The sequence below is a fragment of the Tamandua tetradactyla genome, chromosome X (genome assembly GCF_023851605.1).
Source record: "Tamandua tetradactyla isolate mTamTet1 chromosome X, mTamTet1.pri, whole genome shotgun sequence".
In the NCBI taxonomy this organism is placed as follows: Eukaryota; Metazoa; Chordata; class Mammalia; order Pilosa; family Myrmecophagidae; genus Tamandua; species Tamandua tetradactyla.
In genome coordinates this window covers 127,800,681-127,813,338 of record NC_135353.1, presented here as the reverse complement: position 1 = coordinate 127,813,338, position 12,658 = coordinate 127,800,681, and the positions used below count along the sequence as shown (strand labels likewise).

At 38.8% G+C, this 12,658-nt stretch overlaps 1 protein-coding gene across 1 annotated transcript in view; it reads right to left on the bottom strand.

Moving 5' to 3' along the window:
- Positions 1–12,658, bottom strand: part of MAOB (monoamine oxidase B) — a 130,262-nt gene that overhangs the window by 32,546 nt on the left and 85,058 nt on the right. The gene's annotated exons all lie outside the window — the stretch shown is intronic.

Sequence of the window (12,658 nt, the reverse complement as noted above, 5' to 3'; positions counted from 1 at the left end):
ACACTGACTTTTTTGATTGGTATTATAACATTTATTAAAATAATGCTATGGGCTAATAGGAACAGCAAAGAATCAAAGAATTACAATGCAAACTATGTGAAATCCTAACTAAAACCCAAAAGTCTCTAACGTATTCATTCATTAGCTAAATAAAAGCCCAAGAAAAACAAGACAAGCAGTATAATAAAGTACTGCAAAACAACTGGCAATTTTCAGTTATCAAAAGTGTGGATTTTGCATTTTGTATCCCTTTCTCAGCCGAGAAAAAATTCTTTTTGAATATTTTATAACATACATATAAAACAATATAGAAAATACATCATAAACTTGTAATGATGTCTGTAAATACGTTATCTTACATGTTTCTCAGGCAATAGGTTGGTTATGATACATAGCATGAAACTACTAAGATAATAAAGAATAGACAAAAATGTATCAGCTGCACAGTAACATACAAGCGACACCCCATCTATCCACTATAAAAAAATTACATAGTACTGAATGCCTTGGTTCTCAGTATTATCATTCTTCATTGAATTTATTTTTTATTCAAATACCTAGTTTTTAAGAATTTCTCATACTGATTTTGTAGGCAGAGAAACTGGAGTTGTGAAATGAGATTCAATATTCCTTGTGCTTTTTAAGTATGTATGTATATAATTTTATTAGACAAGTTGTGAGTTTACAGAACAATACTGCATAGAATAAAAGGATTTCCATATAATACCCTATTATTAATACCTTGCACTGGTGTGGTACATTTGTTACAACTGATAAAGGCACATTTTTATAACAATATTCTTTCTTGCATTAATTCAGCAGCAAATTTGTTGGTCTTGTCTCTCCAACAAGGTCATTAGGATCTCAGCAAAGAGCTGAGATACAGGATGACATATTTCTTAATTAACTTTATTGAGGTATAATTTACATATAGTATACCCATTTCAAGTATACAGTTTGGGGCATTTTCAGAAATATATGCAGATGTGTAACTCAGTACAATGAAAACTGAGAACATTCCCATCACCCCAGAAAGTTCCCTCTTGTCCTTTCTTGGTCAATCTCTCCCACCTATCAGCCACTGGTTACCACCCATCTGTTTTCATTCACTATATATTAGTTTCACCTGTTCTAGCTTTTTTTAAAAAATGAAATGATACAGTACGTACTCCTTTATGCCTGGCTTTTTTTTTCTTAGCATAATACTTCTGAAGTTTGTACATGTTGTTGCAGTTTGTTGCTTTTAGTCCCTGTGTAGTATTCCATTGTGTGGATGTATCATAGTTTGTTTATTCATTCACCTGTTGATACTGCTCCAGTTTTGGTCTATTGTGAATAAGGCTTCTCTGACTATTTTTGTACAGGTCTGTTTGTGTATATATATTATACATTCTCTTGAGTAAATGCCTGGGAGTGGAATGTATGAATTTTATGGTGTCCATACATTTAACCTTTAAAGTTTAACAGTTTTTCACGGTGGTTGTAGCACCAGCTGTGTTAAACTATTTAACCTCCCTGTGCTTGTTTTACTCAGCTATAAAATACAATGATAGAAACAACTTCATATATGTACTAGAAAGATGACATGGACTTGATCCACGTAAGTCACTTTGAACAGTATCTGGCACATTGTAAGTTCTCAGCAAATGCTGCTGTTGTTACTGTAGCTGCTATTGTAATTATAATCTTTGCATGTCTAGGTCCTGCAGGTATAGATTGCTGACATACAGTACACAATAAAAATCTGACATGTCAGCTGTGCAACTTTGAGCTTATTGTTTATATGACATGCAAAGCTCTGATTTCTAAAATGATCTTTTATATTTTGATTTCCTATGCTATTGTGATCCTCGTTTTAAGACTTCCATTGAGCGCAGACCCACTATGGCCTCTAAAGATCCCCGCCAACAGAATAGTGCAAGCCCTCACCCCTCTTCCCACTACACACACACACATACACACACACAGATGCACTTAAACAAAGAGAGTGTGGGATGGAACCCAAATAGTGAAGAACTAAGTTGGGCAAGCCACAGAGGGCAGAGTGTATCTAAGATAGATATACAAAAGACATTTCCCTAGGCTCCTCATTGTAACACTGTGCCCACAGTTAAAGGGGATCAGCAAGAAATTAAATGACAAGAAAGAGCTGAATGGCCACCCCTTAAATGGAAGAACTTCACATTAAAAAAAAAAAAGATGGAGTGGAAAAAATAGTATTCAGCCAAGCAATTTAATTATTCAGCAGTTTTTGTTTTTTCACAAACACCGGTTCTGCCAGAAATCCACAGCAGATGATCTGAAGGAGAATGTGAACCCAGCAGATTTGTTTAATTGGTGTTTGCACTGTCACTGCAACAATAGCCATGGCAGCTCTTGTGAACATAAACACAATTGATTCAGCAAATGAGAACCTCAGGCAGACGCATGGGACACAGCCTAGGAAAAGGTGAAGTATATTTTTCAGGCGAAGGCAGAAGGCAGAATTAATTGACAAACTGACAAACCATGATCTGCATGCGGAGTCCTTCCCAACAATACTATCTCTTTTTTTCAAAGCAGTTTTACTGAGATACATTCACACACCATACAATCCACGCAAAGTGTACAATCCATGGCTCACAGTATATTTGCAGAGTGGTGCGTTCATTGCCACAATCAATTTTAGAAACCTTTCATTACTCCAAAAACAAAACCCCATACCCTTTGTATCCCCTTATTATTAATACTTAGAATTGGTGTGGTACCTTTGTTATAACCTATGAAAGAATATTAAAATATTACTGTTAACTACAGTCAATAGTTTGCATTGGGTACATTTTTTTCCATATAACAACCCTATTGTTAACACCTTGTAATAATGATGCACATTTGCTGTTATAATTCATTGTTCTAGTTTGCTAAGGCTGCCAGAAATGGACTGGCTTTTATATAGGGGACTTATTTAGTTACAAATTTACAGTTCTTTGGAAGAAAGGCAGCTAGCTTTCATCTCAGTTTCTCGGAGATGAAAGGCACATTGTGATGTCTGGTAGCTTTCTCTACTGACTTCTGGGTTCAAACGGCTTTCCCTGGGGTGATTCCTTTCTGCATCTCCAAACATCTGAGTGTAAGTGCTCTAAGCTCTGAGCTGTGTTATGGCAGGCTGTACTCAGCTTGTCTTCTGACCTCTCTCATTTAAGCCTCCAGGTAATTAAATCAAATGTCACACATAGTAAAATGCACTCCAATAGCAGACCACAGATTTAATCAGCTATAGATGAATTTCACGTGTTGGTGATTTAAGTCCACAGCAACAGAACAACTGGGCACCATCACCTGGCCAAGTTGACACCTGAACCTAACTACTACACTGTCCACCCCTTGTAAACTTGGCAACTATACATCACCTTAAACCATGCTTTATCTCTAAAGAGAAAATAACAACAGACATATTTTTTCACCTAACAATGTTCATCTGTCCTACAACACATTAAATCTTTCCAGATATAAAATACATTCATTTCATCACAATATCACAAATGCTTTAAACCATTTCTGTAACAATACAAATACAATACCAACTCAAAAATAGTAACAATCTCATCAAAATCAGTTACAGGCATGGTCTGTCTTAAGGCAAAATTCCCCTCCGGCTGTGGACCTGTGAACTTGGAGTATAAGTCATCTGCTTCTCGTATAAAAAGAAGGAACAGTCATAGGATAAATTACTCTATTGCCATAGTGATAGATTGGAAAGAAAACAGGAGTCACTAGACCTAAACAATTCTGAAAACCTATAGGGAAAACTTCATTAGATTTCAAAATCTGAAAGTTATTCATCCTTGGGGCTTTAGAGAGAGGCAGTTTCACACTTTTCAAGGGCCACACAGTGGTGCTGCTTTCTCCAAATGCTGAGATGAGGGCTGCAACATTGGGGAAAATTGAAGAGACTGTCTTTTTCTTATCCCCACCCTCCTCAAACATCTGGATGACACCTGGATTCTCTGCCATCACAACACCTTCAGAACAATGGGGTGGCAGCCAGGTTCTTCCCAATCCCTAGGGAATGTGCTCTCCTCTCTTGGAGGCCTGTGGCACCAAAACTGCTCCTGAACATCAAGGCAGAAGTCTTGCCCTCTGCCTCCAGGCCAAACTCACCCCCTCACATGCACAGGTGAATCCCCTCTCCTGGCCTGAGTTTCTTGACTTCGCACCTTAGTGTCCATGGTTCTGCCTCTGAGGTTATTCCTCCTTCTATTGGTCCATTTTCTGTCCCTTCCAGTCCGGACCAACAGGGGTTCCATTTATACATGTCTTCCAAAAACAAAATTGTTGAATTGGTATGTAGCATGCAGGGATCAAAACCATCACACAATAGGACCTTCCACAAATCCTTTCTGGATAACTCCATCTCAAATCCTGGCTTGCCTTGTAATGGCTGGCTGGTTCCATGCTTGGTTATATCCTCATATGGGGCACTATTCTTTGGGGACTCACCATCTGAAAGGCCAGAATTTTCCAAACCATCAAGTTCTGGTTTCTTTGTACCCAAAGCTCAGTCCTCAGCCTATCCCATTCTTGTCACATTTTACTATAAGCTGCAAGGAGAAATCAGACTGCATGCTCCACATTTAGCTTGGAAATTTCTTCCTGCCAAGTATCCCAGATTGTCACATTCAAATTCTCCCTTCCATCCAGCACTGGTATTCCATTTTTCCAACCTTTCTGCCACTTCAAAACAAGGGCTGCTCTCCTTCCAACCTGCAACAGAAGTTTCTTTAGAGTCCATGTTTCTACAAATAGTTATTGAATGCAATCTAGGCTTTCTCTATGAAGCATCTCACAATTCTTCCAGTTCCAACATATTTTGTGTTTGCAAACACAGCAGCACCCCACTTCTCTGTTACCAAAATCTGTTTTAGTTTGCAAGGCTGTGGAATGCACCAGAGATGGATTGGCTTTTACAAAGGGGATTTATTTAATTACAAATTTACATTCTTCAGAGGGAAGGCAGCTAACTTTCATCTGGGTTTCTCTATCACATGGAAAGGCACATGGCAATGTCTGCTGGCCCTCTCTCTCTTGGCTTCTGGGTTCAAACAGCTTTCCCTGGAGTGATTCTTTTCTACATCCCCAAACATCTGGGTCTGACCTTCTCTGAGCTCTGAGCTGAGTTGCAGTGGGCTGTGCTCAGCTGTCCTCTGACCTCTCTCTTTCAAGCCTCCATCAAATTAAATTAAATGTCACTCATTGTGCAAGACACTCCCCTTTGCTAACCACAGATTTAATCAACCACAGATGAGTTTCATATGCTGATGATTTAAATCCTCAGCAACAGAACAACAGGGCACCATCATCCAACCAAGTTGACACCTGAACCTACTACATTCATGAAAGTACTTTCTTTTGTTTGTACTATTAACCACGGTCATCATCCACAAATTCCACTATATCATACAGTTCCATGTTTTATTCTCTAGCTTTCCTTCTAGTGACATACACAACCCTAGCCTTCCCTTTTCAACCACACACACACGTAATTCAGCACTGTCAATTACATTCACAGTAATGTACTACCATCACCTCTATCCATATCTAAACATTTATAATCAACCCTATTACAAATTCTGCACAAATTAAGCATCAACTCCCCATTCTCTATCTCATTCTATCTCCTGGTATCCTATATGCTAGATTTTAACTCTATGAATTTTCTTATTATAATTAGATCGTAATAGTGAGATCATACAATATTTGTCCTTTTGTGTCTGGTTTATTTCACTCAACATAACGTCCTCAAGGTTCATCCTGTGGTCACATGCATAAGGAATTAATTCCTTCTAATGGGTGAAAAATAATTCATGCTATGTATATACCATATTTCCACAACAGTATCTTTCTCCTCCTTCTATGTTAACCTTCTGCTCAAGGATACTTTGCGACATGGCAACTCTCCATCATCTCTCTCTCTTACTTCCAAAATCAATGTTTTTGTACAGTACATGTCATATGAAAGGGGGTGCAATGGGGGTAGAGAGGGATCCTATTCCAAAGCTCCAACCCAGTAGCCCAGTTGAAATGTCACCCCAGCTGATGCATAGGGGACCTCATTGGATGGGGTCTCAAATAAGTAGGTGCTGCCCAAACAGTAATCATTCCCACAATACAATCATGTCAAAACCAGCTGCTAAGGCCCTTTTGATTAAGGAATGTTCTTAGAAAGGACAGGTGAATGAAAAAGAGTGAGAAGTGACTACCACAAAGGACTATCTATGTTTGAGAAAATGGAAAACAAACAATATGTAAAGAGCTCCACGATGAAAAGGAATAGAACACTTTACCCTTTTATGTACTCTTTTACTAACAGTCCTCAACGCATTGCATTTAAGCAGGAAACAGCTTAGATAGCATCATAAAAGTGATTATTCTTTTATAAGACTAGGGAAAGCTTCTGGTAAACAAAACAAAGAGCTATCGTTAGGTAATTAAAAATATCAAACCTTCAAGCTTTAGAAAATTTAAGGTAGATAAAGACTGTCTAGATTTACAGAATTATATAATAAAAGGAACTGTAAGGGTTTTATACATTACATTTGGCCATTTGTAGAGACAGTCCACTAATTGTTTCTGTATTGAACACTGTCCAGGGAGCCCTGTTCTTCAAAAGAAATAAGAAGACATCAGAGTAAGCCACCAGGTCAAGGTGCTCCCAGGTTACACAGTCTGACAAAATACAGCATTTTTGCTTTGTCCTCACAACAGTTCTACAAGTTACACCTAGCAGATGTTTTTTCCTCTTAAGTGTAAAGAAATAAAACTCAGATAAGTTTAACTGATCTGTTCGGAATCTCACAGCTCATGAGTGGAAGCAACTGGAAATTCAATTTAATTGACAACAGTTGTCAAGGTCACCAGTGCATGTGTGTATGTGAGTGGGGAAGGGATAGAGAAATGTCTGACAAATCATCATGAATCAACATCCATTGGCCAATAAGTATATAATCATGACTAATATCTAAATTCCTGGGATACAAATTAAGAACGCATCAGTGATTGCCTGGAGGTGCACAGGGAAGACGGCGGCTTAGTAAGACGCGCGGATCTTAGTTTCTTCTCCAGGACACCTACTAGGGGAGTAGAAACGATACAGAAAGCGCCCAAAGCCACAACAGAGATAAAAAAGACAGCGTACCCCATCCTGGAACGGCTGGCTGGCTGAGAGAAGCAGCTCGGGTGAGATCGCCGAGGCGCGCGGGCCTTACCGGGCGGGGTGGCAAGCGGCCGGAGTTACTCCCTTCCCCCTTCCCGGGCCGGCTGGGAGAATTGGAGAGGTGGTCCCCTGAAACCAAGGCGACTGGCGCCCACACCACGCGCAGCCCCCGGACCAACTGAGAGAATTGGATCGGAAACCCCCAGGCCGCGGAGAACGGCGACCCCGTGACTCCCGGGGAACGTGCACTCTCTCAGGCGGGCTGCTGCCGCTGGCGCCCTCCCGCCACGCTTGTTGCCCAGGGCCGACTAGGAAATTCGGACGGGCTCTTTCCCTGGCTGCGGCGACCAGCAACCCTCCCTGCGTTCGGACACCCTCCCTGCGTTCGGACCCCGGGCCGGCTCAAGCCGCTTCGGCTAGCGAACCCCCAGGACGGCGAGAGTTTTCCAAAGTTTAAGGTCCCACAGCACCTTTTACTGGTGGGACCCGCAGACAAACGTGTGCCACGAGCGCCACCTACTGGGCAGGATAAGAAAAACAGAACCCAGAGATTTCACAGAAAAATATTACAACCTTGCTGGGTCCAACACCAAGAGAAATCTGAATAAATCCCCAGACGCCAGCAGCAGAAGATAACTGTCCACGCTCAAAAGATTGAGAATATGGCTCAGTCAAAGGAACAAACCAATAGCTCAAATGAGACACAAGAGCTGAGACAACTAATGCTGAATATACGAACAGAAATGGAAAACCTCTTCAAAAATGAAATCGATAAATTGAGGGAGGACATGAAGAGGACATGGGCTGAACATAAAGAAGAAATAGAAAAACTGAAAAAACAAATCGCAGAACTTATGGAAGTGAAGGATAAAGTAGCAAACATAGAAAAAATAATGGATAGCTACAATGATAGATTTAAAGAGACAGAAGATAGAATTAGTGATTTGGAGGATGGAACATCTGAATTCCAAAAAGAAACAGAAACTATAGGGAAAAGAATGGAAAAATTTGAACAGGGTATCAGGGAACTCAAGGACAATATGAACCGCACAAATATACGTGTTGTGGGTGTCCCAGAAGGAGAAGAGAAGGGAAAAGGAGGAGAAAAACTAATGGAAGAAATTTTCACTGAAAATTTCCCAACTCTTATGAAAGACCTAAAATTACAGATCCAAGAAGTGCAGCGCACCCCAAAGAGATTAGACCCAAATAGGCGTTCTCCAAGACACTTACTAGTTAGAATGTCAGAGGTCAAAGAGAAAGAGAAGATCTTGAAAGCAGCAAGAGAAAAACAATCCATTACATACAAGGGAAACCCAATAAGACTTTGTGTAGATTTCTCAGCAGAAACCATGGAAGCTAGAAGACAGTGGGATGATATATTTAAAATACTAAAAGAGAAAAACTGCCAACCAAGACTCCTATATCCAGCAAAATTATCCTTCAAAAATGAGGGAGAAATTAAAACATTCTCAGACAAAAAGTCACTGAAAGAATTTGTGACCAAGAGACCAGCTCTGCAAGAAATACTAAAGGGAGCACTAGAGTCAGATACAAAAAGACAGAAGAGAGAGATATGGAAAAGAGTGTAGAAAGAAGGAAAATCAGATATGATATATATAATACAAAAGGCAAAATGTTAGAGGAAAATATTATCCAAACAGTAATAACACTAAATGTCAATGGACTGAATTCCCCAATCAAAAGACATAGATTGGCAGAATGGATTAAAAAACAGGATCCTTCGATATGCTGTCTACAGGAAACACATCTTAGACCCAAAGATAAACATAGGTTGAAAGTGAAAGGTTGGGAAAAGATATTTCATGCAAATAACAACCAGAAAAGAGCAGGAGTGGCTATACTAATATCCAACAAATTAGACTTCAAATGTAAAACAGTTAAAAGAGACAAAGAAGGACACTATATACTCATAAAAGGAACAATTAAACAAGAAGACATAACAATCATAAATATTTACGCACCGAATCAGAATGCCCCAAAATACGTGAGGAATATACTGCAAACACTGAAAAGGGAAATAGACTCATATACCATAATAGTTGGAGACTTCAACTCACCACTCTCATCAAGGGACAGAACATCTAGACAGAGGATCAACAAAGAAATAGAGAATCTGAATATTACTATAAATGAACTAGACTTAATAGACATTTATAGGACATTACATCCCACAACAGCAGGATACACCTTTTTCTCAAGTGCTCATGGATCATTCTCAAAGATAGACCATATGCTGGGTCACAAAGCAAGTCTTAACAAATTTAAAAAGATTGAAATCTTACACAACACTTTCTCGGACCATAAAGGAATGATGTTGGAAATCAATAATAGGCAGAGTGCCAGAAAATTCACAAATACGTGGAGGCTCAACAACACACTCCTGAACAACGACTGGGTCAAAGAAGAAATTGCAAGAGAAATTAGCAAATACCTCGAGGCGAATGAAAATGAAAACACAACATATCAAAACTTATGGGACGCAGCAAAGGCAGTGCTAAGAGGGAAATTTATTGCTCTAAATGCCTATATCAGAAAAGAAGAAAAGGCAAAAATTCAGGAATTAACTATCCATTTGGAAGAACTGGAGAAAGAACAGCAAGCTAACCCCAAAGCAAGCAAAAGGAAAGAAATAACAAAGATTAGAGCACAAATAAATGAAATTGAAAACATGAAAACAATAGAGAAAATCAATAAGGCCAGAAGTTGGTTCTATGAGAAAATCAATAAGATTGATGGGCCCTTAGCAAGATTGACAAAAAGAAGAAGAGAGAGGATGCAAATAAATAAGATCAGAAATGGAAGAGGAGACATAACTACTGACCTCACAGAAATAAAGGAGGTAATAACAGGATACTATGAACAACTTTACGCTAATAAATACAACAATTTAGAGGAAATGGACGGGTTCCTGGAAAGACATGAACAACTAACTTTGACTCAAGAAGACATAGATGACCTCAACAAACCAATCACAAGTAAAGAAATTGAATTAGTCATTCAAAAGCTTCCTAAAAAGAAAAGTCCAGGACCAGATGGATTCACATGTGAATTCTACCAAACGTTCCAGAAAGAATTAGTACCAATTCTCTTCAAACTCTTCAAAAAAATCGAAGTGGAGGGAAAACTACCTAATTCATTCTATGAAGCCAACATCACCCTCATACCAAAACCAGGCAAAGATATTACAAAAAAAGAAAACTACAGACCAATCTCTCTAATGAATACAGATGCAAAAATCCTCAATAAAATTCTAGCAAATCGTATCCAACAACACATTAAAAGAATTATACATCATGACCAAGTAGGATTCATCCCAGGTATGCAAGGATGGTTCAACATAAGAAAATCAATTAATGTAATACACCATATCAACAAATCAAAGCAGAAAAATCACATGATCATCTCAATTGATGCAGAGAAGGCATTCGACAAGATTCAACATCCTTTCCTGTTGAAAACACTTCAAAAGATAGGAATACAAGGGAACTTCCTTAAAATGATAGAGGGAATATATGAAAAACCCACAGCTAATATCATCCTCAATGGGGAAAAATTGAAAACTTTCCCCCTAAGATCAGGAACAAGACAAGGATGTCCACTATCACCACTATTATTCAACATTGTGTTGGAGGTTCTAGCCAGAGCAATTAGACAAGAAAAAGAAATACAAGGCATCAAAATTCGAAAGGAAGAAGTAAAACTATCACTGTTTGCAGACGATATGATACTATACGTTGAAAACCCGGAAAAATCCACAACAAAACTACTAGAGCTAATAAATGAGTACAGCAAAGTAGCAGGTTACAAGATCAACATTCAAAAATCTGTAGCATTTCTATACACTAGTAATGAACAAGCGGAGGGGGAAATCAAGAAACGAATCCCATTTACAATTGCAACTAAAAGAATAAAATACCTAGGAATAAATTTAACTAAAGAGACAAAAAACCTATATAAAGAAAACTACAAAAAACTGCTAAAAGAAATCACAGAAGACCTAAATAGATGGAAGGGCATACCGTGTTCATGGATTGGAAGACTAAATATAGTTAAGATGTCAATCCTACCTAAATTGATTTACAGATTCAATGCAATACCAATCAAAATCCCAACAACTTATTTTTCAGAAATAGAAAAACCAATAAGCAAATTTATCTGGAAGGGCAGGGTGCCCCGAATTGCTAAAAACATCTTGAGGAAAAAAAACGAAGCTGGAGGTCTCGCGCTGCCGGACTTTAAGGCATATTATGAAGCCACAGTGGTCAAAACAGCATGGTATTGGCATAAAGATAGATATATCGACCAATGGAATCGATAGAGTGCTCAGATATAGACCCTCTCATCTATGGACATTTGATCTTTGATAAGGCAGTCAAGCCAACTCACCTGGGACAGAGCAGCCTCTTCAATAAATGGTGCCTAGAGAACTGGATATCCATATGCAAAAGAATGAAAGAAGACCCATCTCTCACACCCTATACAAAAGTTAACTCAAACTGAATCAAAGATCTAAACATTAGGTCTAAGACCATAAAACAGTTAGAGGAAAATGTTGGGAGATATCTTATGGATCTTACAATTGGAGGCGGTTTTATGGACCTTAAACCTAAAGCAAGAGCACTGAAGAAGGAAATAAATAAATGGGAACTCCTCAAAATTAAACACTTTTGTGCATCAAAGAACTTCATCAAGAAAGTAGAAAGACAGCCTTCACAATGGGAGACAATATTTGGAAATGATATATCAGATAAAGGTCTAGTATCCAGAATTTATAAAGAGATTGTTCATCTCAACAACAAAAAGACAGCCAACCCAATTACAAAATGGGAAAAAGACTTGAACAGACACCTCTCAGAAGAGGAAATACGGATGGCCAAGAGGCACATGAAGAGATGCTCAATGTCCCTGGCCATTAGAGAAATGCAAATCAAAACCACAATGAGATATCATCTCACACCCACCAGAATGGCCATTATCAACAAAACAGAAAATGACAAGTGCTGGAGAGGATGCGGAGAAAGAGGCACACTTATCCACTGTTGGTGGGAATGTCAAAGGGTGCAACCACTGTGGAAGGCAGTTTGGCGGTTCCTCAAAAAGCTGAATATAGAATTGCCATACGACCCAGCAATACCATTGCTAGGTATCTACTCAAAGGACTTAAGGGCAAAGACACAAACGGACATTTGCACACCAATGTTTATAGCAGCATTATTTACAATTGCAAAGAGATGGAAACAACCAAAATCTCCATCAACAGAAGAGTGGCTAAACAAACTGTGGTATATACATACGATGGAATATTATGCAGCTTTAAGACAAGATAAACTTATGAACCATGTAATAACATGGATGGACCTAGAGAATATTATGTTGAGTGAATCCAGCCAAAAACTAAAGGACAAATACTGTATGGTCCCACTGATGTGAACGGACATTCGA